The 16,778-nt window shown below is 39.2% G+C and overlaps 1 protein-coding gene across 2 annotated transcripts in view; it reads right to left on the bottom strand.

The window, feature by feature from the left end:
- The window catches only part of ST3GAL6 (ST3 beta-galactoside alpha-2,3-sialyltransferase 6), a 138,822-nt gene extending 124,265 nt beyond the window's left edge, over positions 1–14,557 (bottom strand). For both annotated transcript variants that reach the window (XM_060416534.1, XM_060416533.1), the window contains exon 1: positions 14,466–14,557. The gene's annotated coding sequence lies outside the window, so the exon portion shown is untranslated. The remainder of the gene's footprint in view (positions 1–14,465) is intronic.
- Between the last annotated feature and the right edge of the window lie 2,221 nt (positions 14,558–16,778).

The following is a 16,778-nucleotide window of genomic DNA, read 5'->3' as shown; positions in this document are numbered from 1 at the left end:
TAAGAAAATTTAAGTTTCAGCATTTAGTGAGTGCTCAAGGGCTGGTTCTAAAAAGAGAATACTTCCTATATTTTAAAGTGTGATTCTTTTATAAGTGTACAGAATATTTTAGTGTAAAATAGCAAACAGGTTTCCCTGGTGGCTCAGTCAGTAAAGAATCCGCCTACAATGCAGGAGACCCATGTTCTATCCCTGGTTTGAGAAGATCCCCTGAAGAAGGAAATGGCAACCCACTCCAGTATTCTGGCCTGGGAAATTTCATGGACAGAGGAGCCTGGCAGGCTACAGTCCCTGGGGTTGCAAGGGTTGGGTATGACTTAGTGATTAAACCACCACAAAATAGCAAACATGTCAGAACAAAAAAATCTCCAAAGAAAGAAAAATATAACCTCCATAGGTTATGACTATCACTGAAGTAAGGACACAGGGATTATGGCAAGATTAAACAGTGGCATTGATTGGTGAATGATCCCAGTGGGAAGTGAGGGCCAGGAAATTTTCTAAAGAACACATCATGCTGACCAGGTGAGAGTTGTCCTCTCCAGCTAGGTGTGTGACGTGCACACACACACCCTTTAGTAGGGGTGTGGTCACCAAGGGCCACAAGAACAAAATAGTTATAGCAGTCACACTTCACTGGATTGTGTTACATACTGCTACAATGTGTATAGCATTGTGTTACAACGATAGGCATTTTATATATTTTCAATGCACTGCTTATTACTTTTCCAAAACTCTCACAGAAAACAGATGCTGAAACTTTAAATAATCATGGCATCCAGCCCCATCACTTCATGGCAAATAGATGGGGAAACAGTGGAAATAGTGGCAAACTATATTTTTGGGACTCCAAAGTCACTGCAGATGGTGATTGCAGCCATGAAATTAAAAGACGCTTACTCCTTGGAAGGAAAGTTATGACCAACCTAGACAGCATATTAAAAAGCAGAGACATTACTTTGCCAACAAAGGTCCGTCTAAGTCAAGGCTATGGTTTTCCCAGTGGTCAGGTATGGATGTGAGAGTTGGGCTGTGAAGAAAGCTGAGTGCTGAAGAATTGATGCTTTTGAACTGTGGTGTTGGAGAAGACTCTTGAGAGTCCCTTGGACTGCAAGGAGATCCAACCAGTCCATTCTAAAGATCAGTCCTGGGTGTTCTTTGGAAGGACTGATGCTAAAGCTAAAACTCCAGTACTTTGGTCACCTCATGCAAAGAGTTGACTTATTGGAAAAGACTCTGATGCTGGGAGGGATTGAGGGCAGGAGGAGAAGGGGCCGACAGAGGATGAGATGGCTGGATGGCATCACCGACTCGATGGACCTGAGTTTGAGCAAACTCCAGGATTGGTGATGGACAGGGAGGCCTGGCGTGCTGCAATTCATGGGGTCCCAAAGAGTCGGACATGACTGAAGCGACTTAGCAGCAGCAGCAGCAGCAGAGAATGGATCCCATGTTTCCCTCTTTCTATTAGACTAAGAAGCTTTGGTTTGTGCCGAGATCAGCTCGACAAGCAGGGTTTCCAAAAGCGCGATACTGTTAGAGAATAAGAAACAAGACACAAGAATTCAGAGAAAAGTGAAGATCGGGGACCAACACCACTCCAAGGTGAAGGTGCCGAAACTGAATCCAAGCCAGCTTTATTTTACTTACAGTCATGAATGAAAGAATGTGCGGGAATTAAACTATAACTCATGTGGCCTTCAGGGCCAAAGAACAAAATGATCATTAACCATTGAGTAATTAGGAAATAGTTATCATAACAAATCAGTTACTAAGACTAACATACTTATCTATAGATTTTCCACCAGATATGTAAAACATGTGACTCTGAGATGCCAGTTGAGAAACAGTCTGGGGTCGGTTTTCTGACCCCAGGATCATATCTTGTTTTCAAGATTATGAGCTGTTCCCTCTGGACCTATTCTAAGAGTCCCATGCCTTATAGCATCCAGTTTATCAATAATTGTAAATTTATTTTGCGGCCCTTGGCGGGGCCTGCCTTTCTTTTTTTCTTCCTGCCTCGTGCAGGTTTGGGAGGAATGTAACGTAGTGACGTGGACTGGCCCAGCAAACAGTTTGTATCCAATAGTTCTACAGACCCGCCTATGTCACGTCAGACCCTGATCTTAGTGCAGGGGAAGCAAGGATGAAAAACAGATCTCTGCCATTACGGAGTTCATGCTCCAGACACACAAGCAAATTTAATAGAAACTCGTACTACAGGAGAGGCACAGATATCCTTCTCTATAAATACAAGAAGCAGAAGGGTGAATAACCATAACAGAGGCAGGGAGGTGGCTGTGGGCAGGTTTCTGAGGTCATGGTACACTGAGGTGAGTATCATTCATTGGTAGACAACACTGGCTGGGAGTAAAGATGAGAGAAGAAACCGGAGTGTTGTGTGTCGTTAGAAACAGTGGTGAACCCCTCGTGTGGCCCATGAGAGCAAGGGGAGAGTCCACGAAGGAAGATGAAAACAGATGATCTGTTTCTCGGAATAATGAGGACCCATGAATAATGAATAGAGAATTTGGAGATTCTTGCTGAAATGGTAGCTTTAAAAGGTGTAAGTAAAGGTAACAATTCATTCTGATCTGTTTTCAGTAACTTTATGAATGGCCTTTAGCTCATCAGGGGAAGGTTATGTATATTGAAGATGTAAAATTGAATAAAGAAAGCCTCTAGCAACCCAGTACAAGATACTTCCCAGGAGGTTATATATTGAGAAGCTCAGGATAGAACCACACTTCATTTAGAGACTGTGACTGAAAGGCTGACTTTAAACAGTGAAAGAAAATTGTGACGATCTGACCAGCACATAAGTGAAACTCTTCCAGATTTTGTCTATTTTGACTCATTAACAAAGAAACCTTGAGTGAGGAAGGTTTTTTTCTTTTTTCTTTGTTTTTTTCTTTGCTGTTATGAAATCCTTTATATAAAAATTTTTGAGGATTAAAATGCCAGTTTCTACATGCATGTTTAAGTGTGCAAGCATTTCTTTATTAAAATATGAACTTTTAGCTAATGACTTTGGACCAAGACAGAAAAAAAAAAAAGTAAAATTCATCTATATATTTTATCTGGAGAAAATGAAAACCCTTACCATTTATACTAGCCACTTTATCCCTAACTTGGATGAACAAAGAAAGTGTATTATCCTTTTTATGTGACTACTATATTGTGGATTTCTTGAATTATAGAAGACTGAAGTAAAAATTTTCCAGTTTGGGCCTCTAACAAACTCTGTGATCTTAGATAACTCATTTAGCTTGTCTAAATCCCAGTTTCGGGAATTCCCTGATGGCCCAGTAGTCAGTACAACAGTGGGAACTTTCACTGGGGTGGGGGGGGGCGGGGGGCCTAGTCTCAATCCCTGGTGAGGGAACTAAGATCCTGCAAGCCGTGCAGAGCAGCTAAATTAAACACACACACACACACACACACACACACACAGATCCCAACTCCCTTAGGTACAAAATGGAGTTGATGACAAGTGCTTGATATAACCACTCATTTTCTAATATTTACTCTGTCCATAAGAAGGGAAATAGTATTAGTGGGGATTGAGAGCATAATGAATTCATCTTCTGGGTCTAATAGCTGCTTGTTATGTGACCTCTGTGAGTTCTGAGAGGGAACTTTACTTTCTTGAGCTTTAGTTTCTCCATTTATAAAATGGAGATTTGAAAGCCTACCTTTACAAGGCTGAGAATTAAATCTGGTGATATCTGTAAAGAGCTTAGGACAGCGCCTGCTGCATATATTTAATACATATGTGTGAATGTGTGTGCATTGTACATCATGTTCTTGGATTGGAAGAGTCAATATTATGAAAACGACACTACTACCCAAAGTGGAAGTGAAAGCCACTCAGTTGTGTCTGACTCTTTGCGACCCCATGGACTATATAGTTCTTGGAATTCTTCAGGCTAGAATATTGGAGTGGGTGGCCTTTCCCTTCTCCAGGGGATCTTCCCAACCCAGGGATCAAATCCTGGTCTTCTGTATTGCAGGCAGACTCTTTACCAGCTGAGCCACAAGGGAAACCCAAGAATACAGGAGTGGGTAGCCTACCCCTTCTCCAGTGGATCTTCCCAACCCAGGAATCTAACTGGGGTTTCCTGCCTTGCAGGTGGATTTTTTACTAGCTCCGCTACTAGAAAAGTCACCCAAAGCAATCGACAGATTCAGTGCAATTCCTATCAAATCACCAATGGCATTTTTCACAGAACTAGAATGAAAAATTTCACAATTTGTATGGAAACACAAAAGATCCTGAATAGCCAAAGCAATCTTGAGAAAGAAAAAATGGAGCTGGAGGAATCAACCTTCGTGACTTCAGACTATACTACAAAGCTACAGTCATCAAGGATGGTACTGGCACAAAAATAGAAATATAGACCAATGGAACAAGATAGAAAGCCCATAGATAAACCCAGGCACCCTACAGTCACCTTATCTTTGACAAAGGAATTAAGAATATACAATGGTAAAAAGACAGCCTCTTCAGTAAGTGGTGCTGGGAAAAGGACAGCTATGTGTAAGAGAATGAAATTAGGACACTTCCTAACACCACACACAAAAATAAACTCAAAATGGATTAAAGACTCAAATGTAAGGCCAGAAACTATAAAACAGAGGAAAACATAAGTAGAATACTGTTTGGCTTAAATCATAGCAAGATCCTGTTTGACCCACCTCCTATTTGTAATGGAAATAAAAGCGAAAATAAACAAATAGGACCCAATTAAATTTAAAAGTTTTTGCACAGCAAAGCAAACTATAAACAAGATGAAAAGACAACTCTCAGAATGGGAGAAAATAATTGCAAACAAAGTAGCTGACAAAGACTGAGTCTCCAAAATATACAAGCAGCTTATGCAAAAGGGCTGGACACGACTGAGCGAGTGAGCACACACCCCAGTCTCTGTATAGTCTCATTCATAAAAGCACAGATCAAATATTCATTAGGCGTAAAAATGGAGTTGGGTTTTAATTTTCATGCTTTTAGAAATGCATTAAGGTTGATTTTTTTAACCCTCCCCAGTGATAACTCTTACTTTTTCCCCACTTATCTGGTACCCGCACCATTCAAGCACTTTACATTTACTCTAAATTTCCAAAATTGTTTTCTCTCTTTATTTTGAAGATAATATCTTTTCTTTCTCCTCCCATAGCTCAGGTTCTACCTTTATTGCCACCTTTCAACGTCAATTCCATAAACTAATTTGACAAGGACAGAGAAGATACTCCTTGGGTGGATGGATTCCTGGAGGAGATAAACTGAGTAGTCTGAGGTATCACCCACTTCTGTGTGGGAAGGAAAATACCAGAATCTTGTATGTGCACTATCACACATGGGTTAGTTTGTGAGCTCCTTCCTGGTAAGAACTAGCATGGAAGCAGGAGAATGAAAAAATCATAACAGTTGAGTCTTGATGAGATGTGAGGTTGTTAAAAAGAAATTACATTCTGATAGGGGTATGCAGATTAGGTGTGCAGGATATAAGGCTGCCAGGGCTCAGTATTAGTTCCTGAGTACTTAGCAAGGGATAGAAGTCAAGGGTAAGGGCATTAAGGAGGAATACAATTTGCTGTTTCTTAGCTTTGGATAAAGCCAGTATTCTGTTCTCTTGGTTGCATCCTATCTTCAGCTCCTTTCTCCCCAACACTGAATCCCTTTCAACCCAGCCAGTTAATTTATCTTTGCTTCAAATGTTTTTGAAGTAACTACACACACACCCCTGTAAAAGTTTTTCTTTAGCAAAAGTGTTCTAAAACACAGGACAGAACTCTGAAAGGAAAATATTAAACTCTGAGGTTACTGCTGTAGTAGCAAATGCCTGTGGAGTTTAAAGGAGATGAAAAGGCTAGAGACAGAAGCAGTACTGGGCTCTCACTCTGGGAACTTATGGGTCTGCTGCATTTCCTATATGTACAGTGTGCCCCAAAATAACCCTCATGATTCATATTTTGAATGCCATGAAATTGGAATCATTGGTAGTGGGTCCTCTGCACCTGCCTCTACAGAGGGCTGACTGTCATAGACTGTCTTATATAAAGGACTTGAACATCTGCAGATCCAGTGTCTTCTGGGCTCTTGGAGCCAATCCCCCGCAGACACCAAGGTCCACTGTACTTCACTTATAAAACCCACTTCTTCCAATTAGGGCAGAAGAGCAAATCATCCAAAACACTAGGAAGGAAACAGCTTCAGACAGGGGCATCTATTTCTACTTAGGGCTTTGAATTCAGCAGAAGGACTGAAGTCATTTTCATGTTTCAGACTTATGGTGAGGCAGCTCTTTCCTTTTCAGTAAATATAATTGTTGAAGAAACTTGCTTTGATTTTCCCCGAGGCAAATAACACCTTTCATTTGATTAAATCCAATTCAAAAAGTTAAGAGTCTGTCTGTTAAATTCCTGAGTGGGTTGAATATGTTGGTATTTCATTTTTAACATTTATTATAGAAATTATTCTGTCATCTCCATAGGCATAATCTTATTTTGAAAATGTTTAATCTTGTTTGAGAATGTTCTAGAAATATATTATCCCTTTAGGGCTTGTATTACTTTTCTGTTGCTGTTGTAACAAATAATCACCAACTTCATGGTTTAAAAAGTCACAGTTCTGGAGGTCAGAAATCTGAAGAGGCTCATTGAGGTAAACTCAAGATATCAGCAGGGCTCCACTGCTTCTGTCTGTGTGAGAGAATCGGTTTTCTTGCCTCTTGCAGCTTCTAGAGGCCATAGACATTCCTTGAGTCATAGCCCTTTCCTCTGCCTTTGAAGTCAGCAGCATAACATCTTTAAATCCCTTTCTGACTCTAACTTCTGTCTCCCTCTTCCACACTTAAAAAGCCCTGTGATTACACTGGATCCACTGGATAAGCTAGGACAGTCTACCTTCAAGTGGGCTGATTAGCAATTTTAATTCCTGCTGCAGCCTTAGTTTCCTTTTGCCATGTAACAACTTACAGGTTTAGGAGACAGTGGCATGGACGTCTTTGGAGGGCCATTATTTGCCCACAGGGCCTAGGCAATGCAGGATGTGATCCAAGTAAACTCTCAGTCTCGGAGGTCCCTGAGCATTGTTATGTGTCACCAGAATTAACCAGACATGAAAACTGAAACTCAAAGCCACCAGGGTTTCTGGAGATGGCCTCAGAGAAATGCTAGGTTTTGTTCTTGATTACCACTCAGGTTTTCCACTTTTACTTTCTGAAAGTTGCTCAGGCGTGTCTGACTCTTTGCGACCCCATAGACTATACAGTCCATGAAATTTGCTAGGCCAGAATACTGGAGTGGGCAGCCTTTCCCTCCTCCAGGGCATCTTCCCACCCCAGGGATAGAACCCAGGTCTCCTGCATTGCAGGTGGATTCTTTACCAGCTGAGCCACAAGGGAAGCCCAAGAATGCTGGGGTGGGTAGCCTATCCCTTCTCTAGCGGATCTTCCCAACCCAGGAATCGAACCAGGGTCTCTTGTATTGTAGGCGGATTCTTTACCAACTGAGCTACCAGGGAAGCCCATTTTTACTTTTACTCTGATGTTGGTTTTTATGGATACCTTAGTTTCCTTGACATCTCAGAGAAACATGAAATATACCTTATGCTTTATTTCATAAAGTTTAAATTGTTTTTCAAATATCATATATTAATTCATATATATGGAATCTAGAAAAATGGTACTGATGAACCTATTTGCAAGGCAGGAATAGAGATGCAGACATAGAGAACACACTTATGGACACAGCAGGGGCAGGAGAGGGCAGGATGAATTGAGAGAGTAGCATTGAAATATACCCATTACCATAAGTAAAACAGATAGCTAATGGGAAGTTTCTATACAAAACAAGGAGCTCAACCTGTTGCTCTGTGACAATCTGGAGGGGTAGGGTGGGGTGGGAGGTGGGAGGGAGGTTCAAGAAGGAGGGGACATATGTATGGTTGATTCATGCTGATGTATGGCAGAAAGCAACATGACATTATAAAGCAATTTCCTCCAATTAAAATAAATAAAATATTTTAAAAAGCTTACGTTGTTTTTGTTTTAATTGAAGTATAGTTGATTTACAATATTGTGTTAATTTGGGGTGTACAAAAAGTGACTCAATTATATATACATATAGATTTTTCAGATTATTTTCCATTATAGGTTATTATAAGATATTGAATATAGTTCCTTGGGCTATTCAGTAAGTCCTTGTTGTTTACCTAAATGATATGTCATGGTTTGTATCTATTAATCACACATTCCTAATTTTCCCCTGCCTCCTCCCTTTCTCCTTTGGTGACTGTAAGTTTGTTTTCTATGTCTGTGAGTTCGTTTCTGTTTGTATATAGATTCGTTTGTACTATTTTTTAGATTACATGTAAGTAATATCATATATCTTTGTCTGACTTACTTCACTTAGTAATATAATAATCTCTAGGTCCATTCATGTTGTAACAAATGGCAATATTTCATTTCTTTTTATGGCTGAGTAACAGTCCATTGTGTGTGTGTGTATGTATCATATCTATAGATAGATAGATAGATAGATAGATAGATCTCACATCTTCTGAAACTAGTTGTTTATTGATGGGCATTTGGGTTGTTTCCATGTCTCAGTGCTGCTATGAACATCAAGGTGCATGTATCTTTCGAAATTAGTTTTCATCTTTTCCAGATACATGCCCAGAGTGTATGTCTTCTTTGGAGAAATGTCTATTTTGGCCATCTGCCCAATTTTTAACTTTGTTTTAAATTTCTTTGTTATTGAGTTTTATGAGTTGTCTATTTTGGATGTTAAGCCCTTGTTGGTCACATTATTTGCAAATATTTTCTCCTATTCTGTAGGTTGTCTTTTCATTTTGTTTATGAAATGAAAGGTGCCTTATATTGGTGTGGTATCAATTCTGTTGCACACAAATGGTGAAATAAGTCATAATATCTGTCTAGATTCAAAGGGTGGAAAAACAGACATCTCCTGATGGAAGAAGCTACAAGGTATTATAGCCACTTTTGCAATCTAGTAGTCTATCCTTTGGAAAAAATTACCATTTCATCTATGTGTAAGATCCCCCAAATCTCATCTCATTACGGCATCAGGCTAGTGTGGAATCTTGTGATCTAAATCAGATCAGATGAGGCTCCTCAGAGCTTGTGGCTTTTTAGATCATACATTGCTTGTTCTGGCAACATATGATCTAAAAGAGACTGATTATCTGCCCTCAGCACACCCAGTAATGTATGTGATTGGGCAGACAGGGTCGCTACAGGAAACACTGCCATCACAAAGGGGAGGTATCTGAAAGACATAGCAGCCACTGGTTTACAGCAGTTCTGAGATCCAATAGGACGTTTGTTACTAGGTCTGCCCATTCTGGGGGTGGATATATTTCTGGATTAAGTCTAGTTTCATCTCCCTGCATCACTCTCCTCCAAGTCTCTTAGCTCTATCTTAGTTATCTTAGCTTAGCTCTTGGCTGTCTTCCGAGACTTTGTTCCTTTAACATAAGACTCATATTTTGTAATCTAAGCAATCTAATATCTTTGACCCAAGTACGTGGTTCATTAGTACAACTCTTGAAACTTTGTGGTTTGTCTCTGAAGCTGACTGGAGTCTATTCAGTGCAAGGAAAGCCACATCCACAATTCTTTAGAAGTCGAATTATGTGGGTGTGTCAGTGTGTTGTGGGATAGCAGCCTTAAAATTCTTAGACGCTCCCCTCCCCCCCTCAACTTTTCACAGTTAAAGAGGATCTACTAGATGCCTTCAAACTAGATTCTTTCAAATCTCTTACTAAAGCTTTAATGATCACACTGTGATACGATCTTTGATCTCAGGTTTCTTTCACTTGGAGGATTTTACTGGTTAAAGTGATAAGAAACTCATTTCCTGTTTATTGCCTCTAAATTCTTTCTTCAGCTCTTTTCTGTCTTCCTAGGCAGCTAAGTGAAATCAATCGACACTTTCAACATTTTGCCAGAAAATCATTTTACAAGGCCCATAAATTCATTAGCAATATGTATTTTAAAAAATCTTCCAAGTTTCTGCAGGCAACCACTGGGGGGCCAGTTGTTTTTAAGTACATGATACATGTTGCCATTTTTCTGGACTGCTCTAGCAATTTCCTCACTGTTTTTCCAGCGACCGTTAATAGTCTGTTCATCCTTTCTAGATTTTGCTACCAGGTTCTTAATGTTCTTCAGTCTCTGCCCAATTCAGAGACCCAGGGCCACATGTTTTAGGTTTTCGTTACCATAGCAACCCTCTTTTAGGTACTAATTTCTCTATCAGTTAGTTTCTTTCACTGTATAACTCACCATTCCAAAACTAACTTGCCTGAAATAGCGGTCTTTCATTTACCAACTCCTGGTATTGTGGGTTAGCATTGTGGACTGGACTCAGCTGCAAAGTTCTGCTCCGGTCTCAGGTGGTCTTGCCTATGCTTTCCTGGTCAGCTGGCGCTCAGCGGCCTCGCTGTCAGTTAGCTGGCTCTCCTACGGGGACTGGGCCACACCTCATCATCCACCAGGCTAACTTAGGCTTATTTACACATGCAGGGGCCTCACGGTGCCAAAGAGCAGCAAGGGAACAATCCCCAGTGGACAACCACTTTTTAAGTCTCTCCTTGTGTAATTATTTCTACCATCCCATTGTCTGCAGTGCAGATTCAATGGATAGAAGAATAGACTTCCCTTCTTCATGGGAGGAACTGTAGTCATATTGCAAAGGAACATGCATACAGAATGGATACAATTTGTGGCCACTTTTGCAATCAATTGATACAATGAAATAAAAATGAAATAGTTTAAAACTAGTATTTTTTTAAAAATAACAAAATAAAAATAGTATTTTTATGTTAACCATAAAAATTAACATAAAACCTTATGTTAACCGTACAACATAATGCTAATCATACAACGTAATGCTAAATTGATATTTCAATATTTTTGATAATGTTCCCGACAAGTTTGTGCTGCGAATGAGTGTCAGCTCTACAGTTTTCTCATTGTTCATTTGGGCATGCATCATTCACCCTTTCACCTCGTTGCCAGGATATGTTTTTTCAGTCATCTGTTCATTTTGTGAGTGTTAGTTTGAAATCAGAACCAGGATATATAAATCCACTGAACCAGGCACATGTGGTCTACAATACACAGGAAACCAACAAGGAAGAGTGCCATTGTCAACCTCTTGGCCTCCTACACCTTTCCCTCCTTCCTTAGGTCCCCTTTCATACTGTATGTGACAAACGATTGGTAGATAATCACAAGGACAAATGTCGATATGACTATTGTTTAGATATTTATTTTAAACTAAAAACTACATACTCATTCTCATTAAAGATTTGATAGGTTCTGATATTTTCTACCTGCATCCCAGCGGATTGTCTAATATATCCCCTGCTTTTGATAATTTATCACCAGGGCTACCTATAACATTCTGGGAGAAATCACACCACTTTAACTTGTTTAAATTTAATTTTAAATCATTGTGCATAACTTGTGTGTGTGTGTTTCACGCAGGAGGTGGGGAGAGTTGTGGTTCTAGTCATTGTCCTTTTGGAAAACAAAGAAGTCTGAATGCTTTGTCCACGTTTGCCCTATTTCCAGCTCAGACTTGGGTAGACTGTAGAGCTATTTCTAATTCTCTCAGATAGATAGATTACTTAAGTGTAGAAACACATCATTTTATTTGAAAATCTTGATGAATCTCTTTTTTTGTTTGGTTTACCCTCAGGTTTTAGGAGGAAGAGCCTAATTGCAAGTGAAGCCATTAATAATAGTCAACTTTTATTTATGATACCAAATTTTCAGTTATGTTCAGTGATCAGTACAGAATTTGGCCCAATGCCTTGTATATATTTAGCCCTTAAGCAGGAACTTCAAATATTCCAACTCATGATCCCCAAGGTACCATCAAAATATCTTCTATCTTTTATGAAAAAGTATATATGTATTTATGTTATGATGGCCAACTTCATGTCAACTTGTGTAGGCCATGGTGCCCAGATATGTAGATGTAGTCAGACATTATTCTGGATGTTTTTGTGAGGGTTTCTTTCAATTAGATTAACATTTAAAGTGGCTGACTTTGAGTAAGGCAGATTACCCTCTGAAGTGTGAGTGAGCCTCATGCAATCAGCTAAAGGCCTGAAAAGAACAAAAGACTGAACTCCTCAGATCTAGACGGGGTTCTACTAGCAGAAGGCCTTTGTTCTTGAACTGGTACACAGGTTCTTTTCTGGGTCTTCAGCCTGCCAGTTTCAACCTATTGGTTTTGGATTTACCAGCCTGAGTAATTGTGTGAGCCAATTCTTTAAATAAAGGAATTTTATTTTACGTTTTTTTTTTTTTTTTCACCAGCTCTTTGACATTGGGTAAGTGAATTCATCTCTCTCACTTCATTTTTTCATCTTCAAAAAGAAGACAATTATACCTACCCCATACGTCTGTTGTAAGGATTAAATGTTAATCATAAAATGTTTTGAACAATGTCTGACACATAGTAGAGGAAGGATATGTAAATTCTTTTGTTCTTCTCTTTAATTTTGACTGAGCTTGTTTGTTTTTTATCCAGATATTTTCAGTCTTTCTGTATACTTCTTACTTTGTCTGATTCTTGAGAGGAAAAGCATCATAAAATCCCTTAGTACGTGGCAAAAGAATTGGCCAGAGAGATACAGAAGAATAGTTTCCATAAAGATGGTAAATAACACCCTGGATTTGTATTAGATAGCCAAGAAGGAACATGATTCATGAGTCATTTGAAAATGCTTTAAAAATTGCAAATGTGTTTCATCAACTGCTTCTAAAGGTAAGACACAAGATGAAAAGTCTAGGTTTGAAGTTTTTCCTATGGAGTTTTGATTCCATGTGGAATTTCAAATGGGGAATTTGTATTTTCAAGTCATTCTTGTTATTTGATACAGTACCTACCTCTTTGATAAACAGGAGCAGGAAGGAACTTGGGAATTCTTACTTACATCATACATTTTTGATGGTTCTTTTAATGAATGTGAATAAGCCTGGGGAAATTTGCCCATGTAAATTATTTTTGTAATCATCATGATAGGTATAAAGTGGCAACAAAGTGTTAGGGATTTATAGGAGAGTTTTATGGAAAGGTTAATTCTAATATGAGCTCTTAAAAGAATTTTTGTTTTTGAAAGAGAGTTTGGACTAGGTCTCAGACGATTAGTAGGACTTTGTCTGGAACACCCCTAAAAGTTTCATCAGGTATAAGTTAGACATTTTTTAAATAGAAAAATATAAATTATTATTTTTACATAATTAACCTCAAGCCAGATCTATTTCTTACTCCCCAGAATACCTAGAAAATTCTAGGAGAAGGCCTGCCTAACAGAAAACCCTAGTCCATTTTTACTTTTTTTTTTCTTAACAATCATATTTTTATAACCAGAAATACACACTTCATCAAATTATGAGCTTGTAACATTCTTTTATTGTTCTATGTGAATTAGCATTAATGTCCCCTGCTGCTAAGTCGCTTCAGTCGTGTCTGACTCTGTGCGACCCCCTGGATGGCAGCCCACCAGGCTCCACCGTCCCTGGGATTCTCCAGGCAAGAGTACTGGAGTGGGTTGCCATTTCCTTCTCCAATGCATGAAAGTGAAACGTGAGAGTGAAGTGGCTCAGTCGTGTCCGACTCTTCGCAACCCCATGGACTGCAGCCTACCAGGCTCCTCTGTCCATGGGATTTTCCAGGCAACAGTACTGGAGTGGGGTGCCATTGCCTTCTTCGATTAATGTCCCCAACTAGTTTATAAACTCTTTGAGGGTTTTAAGCTCAAAATGCATTTGTTTTAATGCTGCAGTGCATTTGTTTATTATTTCAAAAACTTAAAAAAAATCTATATTCTCTTGGGAATGATTGGTTAAAGAGAAAGGAAAGCGAACTAGTATTTCTGCTTGATCACTCTATGTCTTACACTTCATAGACATCCTTTCTTATCAAACATAACATCCCTCTGAGGTAGGAACCATCATCTTCATTTCAATGATGAAGAAATTGAATGATGCTTGAGGGAGTTAGCCAACTAGTCCTAAGCCACTCTGCTAGGACACATAGAAGGCGGAATGAAAACCAGATCTGTATTTATCAAAAGTCTATCTTTTAATACATTTATAAAATATCAATATGCATATCAACAAGATATATTTTTCATGTCTTCATTCATTCATCATTTTTCCCTCTCAAGTAACGCTAAATTTTTAGCACTAGGTTATTAACAAGATACTAAATAACCACACTGGTAATCTAGAATGAAGAAAAGATAAAACCAACACTTTTTCTTGGTTAGTTACACAGATCAAACCACAGCAAACTCTTGAATTTCTTTCTCCCTCCCAGAGGCTTCCACTAGGATAGAGCAAAAAAACCCACCAGGAAGTCTAATTCAATACAACAAACTGAGTTCTTCAGACAAACAGAAGAATTTTTGATTCACTCACCCTAAAGCAGCCTAGGGAACTAGGCGAGAGGGCAAAGCAGTGTGGCCGGGTGGATCTGTGAGTTCCTCTAAGGGACTGCGTTCCCATCTGCTAGTCAGCACTTTCCAGTGTCTGGCCTCATAAGTGAAGCTGCCAGTATCATTTCCTATTTGGCTTTGCTGTGTGGAGTCCAGAGGAAACTTGTTTCTGTCAAATTTGTCCTGGAACCATCCTCACCAAAGGCCAAAATGGCAAGTGGGGAGGGGAAGCACATGGAGGCAAGCCCCTGGTGTATGTCCTAGGAGAGAGTAGGAAGTGAAGTGAAGTCGCTCAGCCGTGTCCGACTCTTTTCGACCCCATGGACTGTAGCCTACCAGGCTCCTCCGTCCATGGGATTTTCCAGGCAAGAGTACTGGAGTGGGGTGCCATTTCCTTCTCCAGGGGATCTTCCCAACCCAGGGATTGAACCCGGGTCTCCAGCATTGTAGGCAGACGCTTTACCATCTGAGCTACCAGGGAAGTCCGAAGGAGGGAGACGGGAAGTAAGTCAAATCACGCAAAGTGCTTGAAACTGGACAGGGAGTATGCTGTGATGCAGAGTTCACATGCCTGGATGGGAGGGGAGGAGGGTGTATACTCAGGGAAGGTAAACTGCGGTGATGCAGTCAGTGACAAAGTTGAGTTTGGATTAACCTCTGCGAGTCCTGTTGATCGGCCAGAAACATTTGCCCTGTGCTGTTTCCCAGTCCGCTCTAGAATTCGTTGTCGCAGCAAAATCGACAATAATTATAGCAATGTCCGCTTTTCCCTTCCGCTGCCCTATATATATATTTCTTCCTTCTTTCTTTCCCTGCTTTCCCCACTCCTTATTTTTCCTTTTTTATTCAGGGATTCCCTTTAAATGACTGACACCTCTAGATGCTGTTTATAGTATTTTCAGAAGAAAAACACTGTCACCTGTTTGAGGATATGGGCCAAGCCTTTTATAGGAAGTACCCACATATATAGATGCATTAATATAAACTTTACTTGTTAATCTTACTTTGCATACTTTTGTCTGTATCTCTCTACAAGTATCTGCATATCTTGTTCACAGAATTTTATATTGGATAAGGAAATTAATTTTGCTAAACAGAATCAAACCAGGAATTTTTATTGTTGGTACTATTAGAGACTGAACATAACTTTAAGAATGTTGAAGAATATGGCTAATTGTATGTGCTAGATGAACTGTCAGGGCAACTGCAGGAAGTACTGTTAAAGAATTATGAAGGATGAAGCATCAGAGTAAGCCTTCCCCAAAATTGTGAAACATAGGATGTCAGAGTAAGTTCCATGTAACTATTGACATAAATTGAATAACTGCTGATAGCTTACTGAAAGCAAAATGATACAGTGTAGCTTTAATTCTATTTAAATAGAACTGAATAGCCTTTGTCCAGTAAATTTTAAACTCTGAGTTAGCTTCCTGTTTTGGAATGATGATAGCTTCCTTGCAGGATTGTTCTAAGGATTAGAGGTACTTGTATAAATCTTCTGGTATATAGTGCTTTTTACCCAGTATAATTTCCAAAAATAAAAAGAATGCTGCTTATTATAAGTTAGCTAGGATGTACTCTTTTTGCATGGAATATCATGTCATCATTTAAAATAAATCTCCAAAGACTATTACTGTGGAACAAATGCTTATGGTAAAATATAAAGACAGGTTACAAAACCTGATATTCAATATGATTTAAACAAAGTAGATTAAAACTCCACAAGAAAGAAATGTTTGGGAGGACACATACCAACATGGAAGAGTGAGTGTGTTTTGCCTTTTGTACTGGAAAAGGCAGGTGCTGCTTTGCAAGGAAAACCTCTTGCAGCTGGGGAACTAGTAGGAGATTCATTTCAGGACAGTGAAAAATAAGAAGTCTAGGGAAGAATTTCCTCTGTAAAAAAAAAAAATGACATATGGGAGAAATAATCGTTTTGGGGTCCAAATATTGTCATATTGACCTGTGATGCATGGAACATGAAAGGCCATTATGTAAGCATGAAGGCATTGAGCCAATGACCAAGGCTGGTGGTTGGAGAGTTTGCCACTTAATACAACTGTTGAGCTGCTTTAAGATATCTGGGAACATTTCCCTTCAGACTTCTTGAATGTAAAGCAACAAATTTCTATTTTTAAACCACTTTAAGTAGTGTATGTATTGCTTGAAGCCAAATACACATTAAGTGATTTGAAAAATATAGTTACTTAAAGTTTTATTTAAAAACTTTTTCTCAAGGTTTCCACTTTTGAAGATTTTGAAATCTTTCAACTGAGAAAAAGTATCATAAATAGTA

The sequence above is a fragment of the Ovis aries genome, chromosome 1 (assembly GCF_016772045.2).
Source record: "Ovis aries strain OAR_USU_Benz2616 breed Rambouillet chromosome 1, ARS-UI_Ramb_v3.0, whole genome shotgun sequence".
In the NCBI taxonomy this organism is placed as follows: domain Eukaryota; kingdom Metazoa; phylum Chordata; class Mammalia; order Artiodactyla; family Bovidae; genus Ovis; species Ovis aries.
The sequence above is the reverse complement of the archived record's forward strand: the minus strand, read 5'-3'. Positions and strand labels throughout refer to the sequence as shown.